The sequence below is a fragment of the Protomyctophum parallelum genome (assembly GCF_964188405.1).
Source record: "Protomyctophum parallelum genome assembly, chromosome: 7".
In the NCBI taxonomy this organism is placed as follows: domain Eukaryota; kingdom Metazoa; phylum Chordata; class Actinopteri; order Myctophiformes; family Myctophidae; genus Protomyctophum; species Protomyctophum parallelum.
The window spans coordinates 5,115,958-5,125,800 of record NC_139705.1 but is presented as its reverse complement, the minus strand read 5'-3'; the positions used below and the strand labels follow the sequence as shown (position 1 = coordinate 5,125,800).

Sequence of the window (9,843 nt, the reverse complement as noted above, 5' to 3'; positions counted from 1 at the left end):
CGTCAGACAGTATAAATAATATTTATACTGTCTGACGCAGTATATATAACATCAACTGTTTCTCTCCAGTAATATTATTATTAGATAGTTGTATTGCTTTCATAGACTGACTGATCAGCTGAGTTGACATGCTTTGGCTTGCCTGCTGCTCTCACTACTCTATTGTTTTTGTCAATTTAGACATATGGGGTCCACTGTTATTTAAATTCCCTTGTACTTTTTGTTATTTTTGTTATTTTTTTTTTTTACAGTAGACTGACAGGAAATGGGGGGAGAGAGAGAGAGATGGGGAGTGACACGCAAGCAAAGGTCGTCGGTGACCTGGCACGCGCTGTCAGGCTGGATCAGCAAGCCTAGGTGCCCGGACGGACGTCTATGTGCCAAGCCGTCCGTCCCGGGCCTGTGCAAACATCTTTGACACAAGAAATCAACAATCACCAATCCTTTATTTATCATAGCCTTTTCCCTCTCCAACAGATGTCTCAGAAGAATCCTGAATAACTCGACCAGACAAGATCAGCATGCCAAATAACGACCTATATGGACGAAGACCATAACCACGAACTCACGACGACACTGGACGAGGAAGATGGAGATGGATCGGGGGGGGGGGGGGGGGGGGGGGGACACACGCATACGCAAACCAGTGACAAATACCATCAGACATGGCTCTGACTTGCGGAAACCGTCAAGCGAAGAGAAACAGGGGCTCCTGCAGGCAGACACCAAGAGACTGGGATGCACCTGGTTGCAGGCGCAGACAGAAAAGACAAAGAACTCTGGAGGTCCCTTTGTTATTGGCATATATATACCCTGGGCCTGGTAAGGGTGTCAAGTATATAACCCATTCTGAACGGGCACCCATTTTGGTGTTGGCATCATGTTATGCTTTAGCTATTGAAAAATAGCAGATCTACAAGCTCATATACGAGCTTGTAGGTCTGCTATTTTTGACAAAAATCAAAGAACGACTGACATTTTTAGAATCTGATCTCAGGTCAGAATGGGTCAATCAGACCAATGTGTGTCTAGTGGATACCTCGTATGAATCTGATCTCAGGTCAGAATGGGTCAATCAGACCAATGTGTGTCCAGTGGAAACCTCGTATGAATCTGATCTCAGGTCAGAATGGGATAAAGTAAGTGGTTTCCCTAAATTCCCTAAATTCCCTCCATTGCCCTGCATGTGCCTTACACTCACACAACCTATTGTTGTCTCTCTCTCTCTCTCTCTCTCTCTCTCCCTCTCTCTCTCTCTCTCTCCATCCACAAGTATACGGCTAGTAAATACCGGTATAATCAGGATTTCTTTTAGGACAACCCATTTCTTCTTCCACCTTTTTATAGGTTGCTCCTATAAATCATTTTGTCATTTTGCCCCAGAGTTATATAAACAGCACACCAAGCACATAACAGCACCTATAGACATGTACAATATAGGCCTATTAATTATTATTATATGAACTGCATAATAATAATTTCTTCATCAGAAATTCCTTCACACCTCTCACCACCACAGACACGCGCACATTCTGAAGTGGGAGGGCACTGGTGCGCATGCGCCGTTTCTCAGATGTCACCAGAGGAGCCTTCACGGTCTGGTGGACTGGTACCCTCTAACTGAACACGTTTTACCATTGTACAGTTACTGCTGTGCAAGCCAAGGACACGCGCAGCACGCAGTGTCTCACACACACACACACACACACACACACACACACACACACACACGTCCTCTCCGATCAGTCCCTGCTGGACACACACACAAGCAACCGAATTCAAGTGGTGAGTACAGCCAATACGGCATTTATAGAAAACTGTACATCACGGTGTGTTTTTTTATATAAAGAGCCTAATATGCGAAGAAACGCTCCTCACACATCACCGTTAGCAGCGTAATTAGCTCTATCCCGCTAGCTCTAGTATAGTGTGACCTGGTGGGGTTGCCGTTATATTGTCACGTTGACCGCTGAGCTTTCTCTCTGTCGTTTCATCACATTATGTAGTGTAAAAAAAATGTGTTGTAACAACAAAATAAATGTATATTTTCCCCCGACATTGTTCCATTCACGATTCTGTAGCACTACGGTGGCGCTATTTATCGCTGCATATGTTGTAATATCGTGCAGTAAAAAAGAAAAAAAAAAGCCCCGCTCGCCACTTATAGTTGTAATCTGAGCCGGCAGGCTGGTGGTTGACTTTCTGCATTGGTTAACGTTAATATAGAGGTGGCGCAAAGCCACCGCAAGACCAACATGTGAAGTGGATGGGACAGGACAACAGACAGCACGCAGGGGAGAGTTGGAAACTTTAACAAGCTGATCCCACCCAGACATGTAGTTTAGGTGCAATATTGAATTTGTTGATCTAGATACAATAATACGTTTCACTCACACCACGCGTCATGGGTTGCCGCTGAGCAGGGAGATTATCTCGCAACAGAGTAGGCTAGACGCTCCTTAATTCTATAGTAACCTAATTATAAATAACACCATTATAATGACAGTATTATAGCTGTGCCTGATAGACAGTTATTATAACACGACGACAACCACAGTGACAGTGTAGGAGTTGTTATGACACTCTGCAACCGACAGGTGGAGTTAATTTCTTAATTACCGGTAAGCGGTAAAAGCCATTCTAGGGAACCTATATTTCTTTCTGGGAGACCAGTGAGTGACACCAAGTTTCCTGTTGCAATGTCCAATTAAATCATTAGCTTGGAAATAGGTTGCCTGATCTAGTTTTCATTGACTTTTATTATAGTTTGTTAGTGAAACTCATTTCCGGAGCTGCATGCCGAAGCAACTAAGATATTAACCACTTATGTGGGCTAATACCTCTGCTTTCGTCTACTTCACAGCCTGTTGTCAGCTTGTAAGTCTAGATCTGCTATTTCAGATTGTTTTGAAATATCTTGATTTCTTTTTTCTTTTTTAAGTTTGGAAGTTATTGCCAAAACAAGGATCCATAAATTCATGAATCCACTTGCTGACCGGCTGTCGGTATTGATATTCTTTTATAGGGGTTTCTTGTGACATTAACATCCTATATGCAAGGCAAAAATGTCAAACAGGATATGCTTTAAGTAGCATGTGACATGTCAAACTCTAGGGGTTTTCATGATTCTGAATCCATTCCAAGCATTAGTTTTGCACAAAAAACACTCCTTGGGCTAAAAACAGCCATAGCCACTTGCCCAAATGTGCCATTAATGTGCTGACCTCATCACATTTGTGCTGATCTCATCAGCATTCAGCACAAATGTGAAAAACTGTGCAAAACTAATGCTTGGAATGGATTCAGAACCATGAAAACCCCCTAGCTTGACATGTCACATGCTACTTAAAGCATAAGGAAAAGTTTGAATTTTTTTACATTCTTGCCTTATATTGGATGTTAATGGTAGGGTCACAAGAAACCCTTATGAAATAATTGCTCAATACTAACAGCCGGTCAGCAAGTGGATTCATGAAAGTATGTATATAGACAATATTTTAGGCCAATAAAAAAGACTATAATACCAAATTTCCCACCCCACAAGCCCGGCGGCCGGACTAATGAGCTGTTCTGCCATGCACTTACCCAACTGAACAAGCAGGAACCATTATTTTAATGTAAGAATGTTATTGAGCATAACAATGTCCATCCCCAATGAGTCGGTCGGTGTGAGCTCGCCACCGGTCGGTGTGTGAATGTGGGAAGTGAGGACGCTGGCGTCGACTGTTCGCCGCTTCACCTCCCAACGTATGAATGAATGAACCATTGTAAAGCGCTTTGAGCACTTGGAAAAGCGCTATAAAAATGCAATTCATTATTATTATTAAACATACTGCAGGCATTGCAGGAGAAGACTTATGAAAGACCACATCACACAACATTATCTAACATGACAAACACTTGTATAATCCAAGCAGTGTTTTCCTTAGGATGAAGTTGTAGCAATATTTGTAGCGAATATTAAAAAAAATGTGCTCAACGTTATAAATCGGGTGTCTTTGAGGTTAGCCCATTTTGGGGCGGGAACCCCTTTTGGTGTTTTAAACATTATGTTATAATTTAGCTATTGAGAAATAGCAGATCTTACAAGCTCATAGCGCGCCACCGAGTGGCGCGCTACGAGCTTGTAGGTCTGCTATTTTTGAAAAATTGTGAACATATTTTTTTCAGAAAACTGGAGGATTTAGATTTAAATTTCGAGGTCAGGCCTAAATGGGCTGTTGCGGTAGCCCTGTGGTGGAGTGCCTACAGACAAAACACTTCCAGAGTGTTAACCCATTCTGACCTGAGATCAGATTCATATGAGGTTTCCACGGGACACACACTGGTCTGATGAACCCATTCTGACCTGAGATCAGATTCTAAAAATGTCAGTCGTTCTTCGATTTTTTTCAAAAATAGCAGACCTACAAGCTCGTATCGCGCCACTCGGTGGCGCGATATGAGCTTGTAGATCTGCTATTTTTCAATAGCTAAAGCATAACGTGATGCCGACACCAAAATGGGTGCCCGTTCAGAATGGGTTAAACTCTTTTAGTGGGTCTGGATAAAAGCCCTCTTTCTTACACTCCTCATAAGTGTGTATAACTGGATATGAAGTGTCTGTATTGGTGTCTCTGGTGGTGCAAATGTCAGTTGACATGAGACGGAACTGTCTTCCATTGTTAAGAAACATTTAGCAGCGGCGATCGTATTTCAGCCGCAGAGCGGCACTGTTGCTGAATGCATATTATACAGGGAAACATTGCCCAGTCTTAGAGGGGACAAACAAGTGTGTTCCTGTGCTATTACATGTATTTTTATTGAGTATACTTCACCTTTTCTTAATTTGTTTTTCATAATATGTATTTTTCTGTCTGTACTTGTGTCTGTGTGTACGTGTCTGGGGTATAATAGTGTGTGTTTACATCCCTGTTTTAACCCATTTTGGGGACGGGAACCCCGTTTGGTGTTTTAAGCATTGTGGTGCTATTGAAAAATAGCAGATCTACAAGCTCATAGCTCAAGCTAGGTCTGCTATTTCTGAAAAATCGTGAAAATGTGCCTGGAATCTTTGAATATATATTGTTACAGAGCGAGTTTTTAACTCAAATCTTTGCTTCTGAGGGGTTCCTGGAACAACATATTTTCAGATGGGGGTCGGTGGCCAAACACAGATAATTTTTGGGGTCCTTGACATGAAATATTGAGCACCACTGATACAGAAACTAAAAAAAAAAAGTTCTGACGTCAGGCCAAAATGGGTTAATGCCCACATTGATCTTTTGAGATTGATTGTTCATTGTCATAATCTGTATGTACCTGATCCAGGCTTGTTTGAACTGAACACAAAGTGATTTTTAACTAGGCAAGCCATACGAAGTAAATAAAGACTTTTAAATATCCAATAGAACAGTGTGCCTTGGATATTTCTTAAAGGTATATTCAGTGATTTCACTAAAAAAACCTTAGGTTTCGTTTTTGGCTGGGACCTAAGCCTTTCATCCAATCAGGATAGAGAGCCAAAAACGAAACCTAAGGTTTTTTGACCCCCAGGGGTTAACTGGGGACAGGGAGGAACTCCTTATATGGTCAGCACTGTTACGGTGTCAAAGTGGCAGAATGTGTTGAACCAAAGTCAAGACCAACAAACAGCGGAATAGTGTTTAAACACTAATTTATTCATTAAATGCAGAACAAAGCAAGGCAACAAAAACGGGCAGAGGAATAGTAATCCCAAAATGCAAACACAAAAATAGATACGAGCAATTACCGGAGGTATTCACGGCAGGATCCAGAGGAATAGGGAACACAGACAAGAGCTCCAGGGTAGACAACATAAAATGAATGTATGAACTGACAAAGTGTGAGTGCAAAGAGTCCAGTTATATAAGGGGCAGGCTGATTGTCAAAGTGTTCACAGGTGGGATGATGAGGGGGTTGGAGACAGGTGAGTGAACTGACTGTGAGTGGAAGGGAAAGTGGGAGTTGCCAGGTCTGACAAGGTCTGTGGAGAGGTTGCCAGGTCTGGCAAGGTCTGTGGAGAGACAGATGGACCGGCCGGGAGCCAGACCATAACAAGCACACTCTATAGTAGAGAGGATTATCACAACAAAACAAAAAAATAAGTGATATTTGAATTAAGTGAAATCACTGAATATACCTTTAAGTTCTGATGCAGTATAAATGCTGTATATTGTTGTTCTACAAAGGAATGGAACTTACTGTAGACTTATTTTCTGCTTATGACCTAACCCTTTCCAAAGAGCATCTGATTCTTGTTGTGCATATAGATAGGCCCATTTGCAGACCCACGCAACCTTTCTTCAGCCACTTAAGCCGTACATACTTTTATCATATACCAAATATACAGGTATATAAAATAAATAAAAACTGATCTACAATGTGTTGGATTGTGCTCACATGTGACCCTGGAGATCAGATGTTTTGGCTATTTAAAAAATAATGCGTACAAATCTTTTGAAAATGTTGAAACCTTTTGAAACTTTGCCAAAATTGGGGATGCCAGTGCAACTATGTGACACTTGCAGACACTGCAGAGAACAAAGTATTGTTAGATGTTATTTAGAAAGGTATAGAGCATGGATTGCAGCTATAATAAGGGCATAACTGATGGATGAGTTTGTGAGTGTATATGGAGTGTGGAGAGTGCATTTACAGTATGTGTGTGAGAAAGAAAAGGAGGAGAGAAAAAAAAAGTGATTTAGAGCAGAGTCAGTCCACAAGTAGAACCAGATGGGGCGAGTGGTACAGTACAGCTTTGAGGTACCAGCCTCTGAGAGCGCTTGGCTGCAACTTCAGCCTGGTGAATATTTGTCAGTCAGATCAGGGATGAGGAAACACACATTTTATTAGCAGCAACATCAACCGATTCACCATTTAGTGAACATTGGCTGATATAGAACAACAAATTAAAAACAAAGTGTCCCCTAATTTAGTTGTATTTGCCAAGTACATAACATAACCCATGGGATTCATCCTCTGCATTTACTCATGCTGACTATTAACCCTTTTGGTGTGTTAAACATTATGTTATAATTTAGCTATTGAAAAATAGCAGATCTACAAGCTCATAGCGCGCCACCGAGTGGCGCGCTATGAACTTGTAGGTCTGCTATTTTTGAAAAATCGTTAAAATGTGCCTCAAATCTTTCAGAGAATTGTCATGATTTAGTGGTTGGGGGGATCACTGTCATACATTGGACACTTAAAACACTAAAAGCCTGGAGGAGGCATCAAACTACAGTAGGATGTCCCGATTCCCAGAAGGCCATGATCACTGTACCTCCTGAGTCACATGCTGCCATATACTGTAGTAAAGTAAGGTACATTTTATTTATAAATCACCTTTCGAAGCAAAGCTACAAGGTGCTGAACAATAGAGCAATAGAAGCACAGAACACAACTGTACCATACGTCACCTTCTTAAACTAATGGCATAAGTCATTTTTTGAGGATCTCTTTTTTTTTATTTGTTTGATCATGCTGATCCTTTTTTATTAAAATTGCCTAAGTCTAAGGTTTAATCATATTATGTTACATATAACTGTGTTATTTATATATTAATATACATAAATTATTATAAACGTTTTTTTAGTAAAATGAATAAGAAATCATTGTTTTGTTTTGGATTCATTTTTTATTTTTTTTCCTGAAAACCTTAAAGAAAGTACCGGTACTTAGGCCATTATAGATTAAGAAGGCGAAAATATATATAGATTTTCATATGAGCAAAATCTCAGATATCCCCTCAAAGTCAAAGCATTTGCTCGTTTATATCCTTAACCCATTCTGACCTGAGATCAGATTCATACGAGGTTTCCACTGGACACACGCTGGTCTGACGAACCCATTCTGACCTGAGATCAGATTCTAAAAATGTCAGTCGTTCTTCGATTTTTTTTCAAAAATAGCAGACCTACAAGCTCGTATCGCGCCACTCGGTGGCGCGATATGAGCTTGTAGATCTGCTATTTTTCAATAGCTAAAGCACGACATGATGCCAACACCAAAATGGGTGCCCGGTCAGAATGGGTTAAATTGCATTACACATTACAATGTTGTGATCGCCAGTGATTTAAATGAAAACATTCTAAATTTACAGTTACAATATTCTGATGAACAACCTTTAAATGTAAAATATCTGCAGCTCAGGGCCTTTGAATGGCTTACCAATGCTTGGGTACAGTACAGTACAGTACAGTACAGTACAGTACAGTACAGTACAGTACAGTACAGTACAGTACAGTACAGTACAGTACAGTACAGTACAGTACAGTACAGTTTTGGAAAGCCCCATAGCCTTACCCATGGACCAGAGCTACATCCCTACGTACCTGCTTTCTCTGCACCGTTTAAGGCCGTTTCCAAATGTTAAAATGTAAAAGACCAATATTAGTATGAAGAAAACAAGACGTTAAGACCGCTAAAACAAATAGAATAAAGTTTACCTTCAGAAAAAGCGTTGTTTATGGCTTCTGAATGTAGCTCTTTTAACATGTAATGTCTATTATGGAGTGACATCACGTCAACACCACTAGGTCTGGAAAGGGGGCGTGGCAAAGGGCTGTGAGATATTTATACATTTATAATATGTTTATTAGGACTGTGTAGGAAATCATTGGCCTTTTGTGTAGTTTGCCACTCAGCCACTGTATAAGTTAATAAATACAATGTTTTTTTTCCCCAGCCACTATATATATATATGCTGGGTGGATTATTAATGGCAGATAAATTTCGCCTGTGGCATATCTTTTGTCTGTTTTACTGGCTGGTAAAACCTTGACAACGTCGGATGACTTTTGGAAGTTGACCCAGTTTTGACCCCGCTCTCCTAGCTATAGCCTATAATAATATACCAAGAACCATTAAGGTGGCATATCCATTATGTTTAAGAACGAGTAGATTGCACACATCAGTCCGTCGCTGGTGAGTCCGCACACACAGGGCTCAGCCTCAGAGTGTTTCATTTATTTAGCCTAGCTAGCCTAGCTAGCTATACTATGGCCGAAACGTTGTGTTTGTGGATGTCGGTGTTTTAACCCATTCTGACCAGATTCATACGAGGTTTCCGCCGGACACACACTGGTCTGATGAACCCATTCTGACCTGAGATCAGATTCTAAAAAATGTCAGTCGCTCTTCGATTTTTCAAAAAATAGCAGACCTACAAGCTCGTATCGCGCCACTCGGTGGCGCGATACGAGCTTGTAGATCTGCTATTTTTCAATAGCTAAAGCATAACATGATGCTAACACCAAAATGGGTGCCCGGTCAGAATGGGTTAAAATAAATGGAACACTGCATGAGCTGCAGAGCCTGTGTGCGGAACGTCTCTCTCTTTAACATGGCATATCCATATGTCTCATATTCACTTATTATTATTATTATTATTATTACTTGCGCAATCAGAGCGCGCAAGTACTGTGGTCGCGGCTGGATCAAAAGTGGTATGCATGGTATGCGCGGTTATAAGTGGCTGTTGATGCCTGGTGACGTAATTAAGATATGTTTCAATGCTGGGTGGGTAAAAGGTAACGTATGTTGTATGTTGTATGTATGTTGTTGGTCATGAGCTCTTCAAGTGGCCTACACACAAGTAGGCCATGTATAAGCCTACTTGTTTGCGAGGCGCAAGTTGGCGCATTTGGCGCAAGTTGGCGCATCTCTAGTGCATTTCTAGTTTATTCAGTCATTTGTCTTGTCTCATGATTGAATGAGGACCTAAAAGTCACCCACCTAACTCTTCCCCTCACCTCTAGAGTTGTCTATGAATGGTTCCAGTATCTTTGTATAGTTCCACGCCCTGTCCTCGGGGGAAATGAGGAAATCAAGCAGATGCAA

General features: G+C 41.0%; 1 protein-coding gene across 1 annotated transcript in view; it reads left to right on the top strand.

Moving 5' to 3' along the window:
• Positions 1-1,634: 1,634 nt before the first annotated feature.
• The window catches only part of LOC310861893 (monocarboxylate transporter 1-like), a 59,765-nt gene continuing 51,556 nt past the window's right edge, over positions 1,635-9,843 (top strand). The window contains exons 1-2 of the mRNA XM_083769608.1: positions 1,635-1,693; positions 1,732-1,785. The gene's annotated coding sequence lies outside the window, so the exon portion shown is untranslated. The remainder of the gene's footprint in view (positions 1,694-1,731; positions 1,786-9,843) is intronic.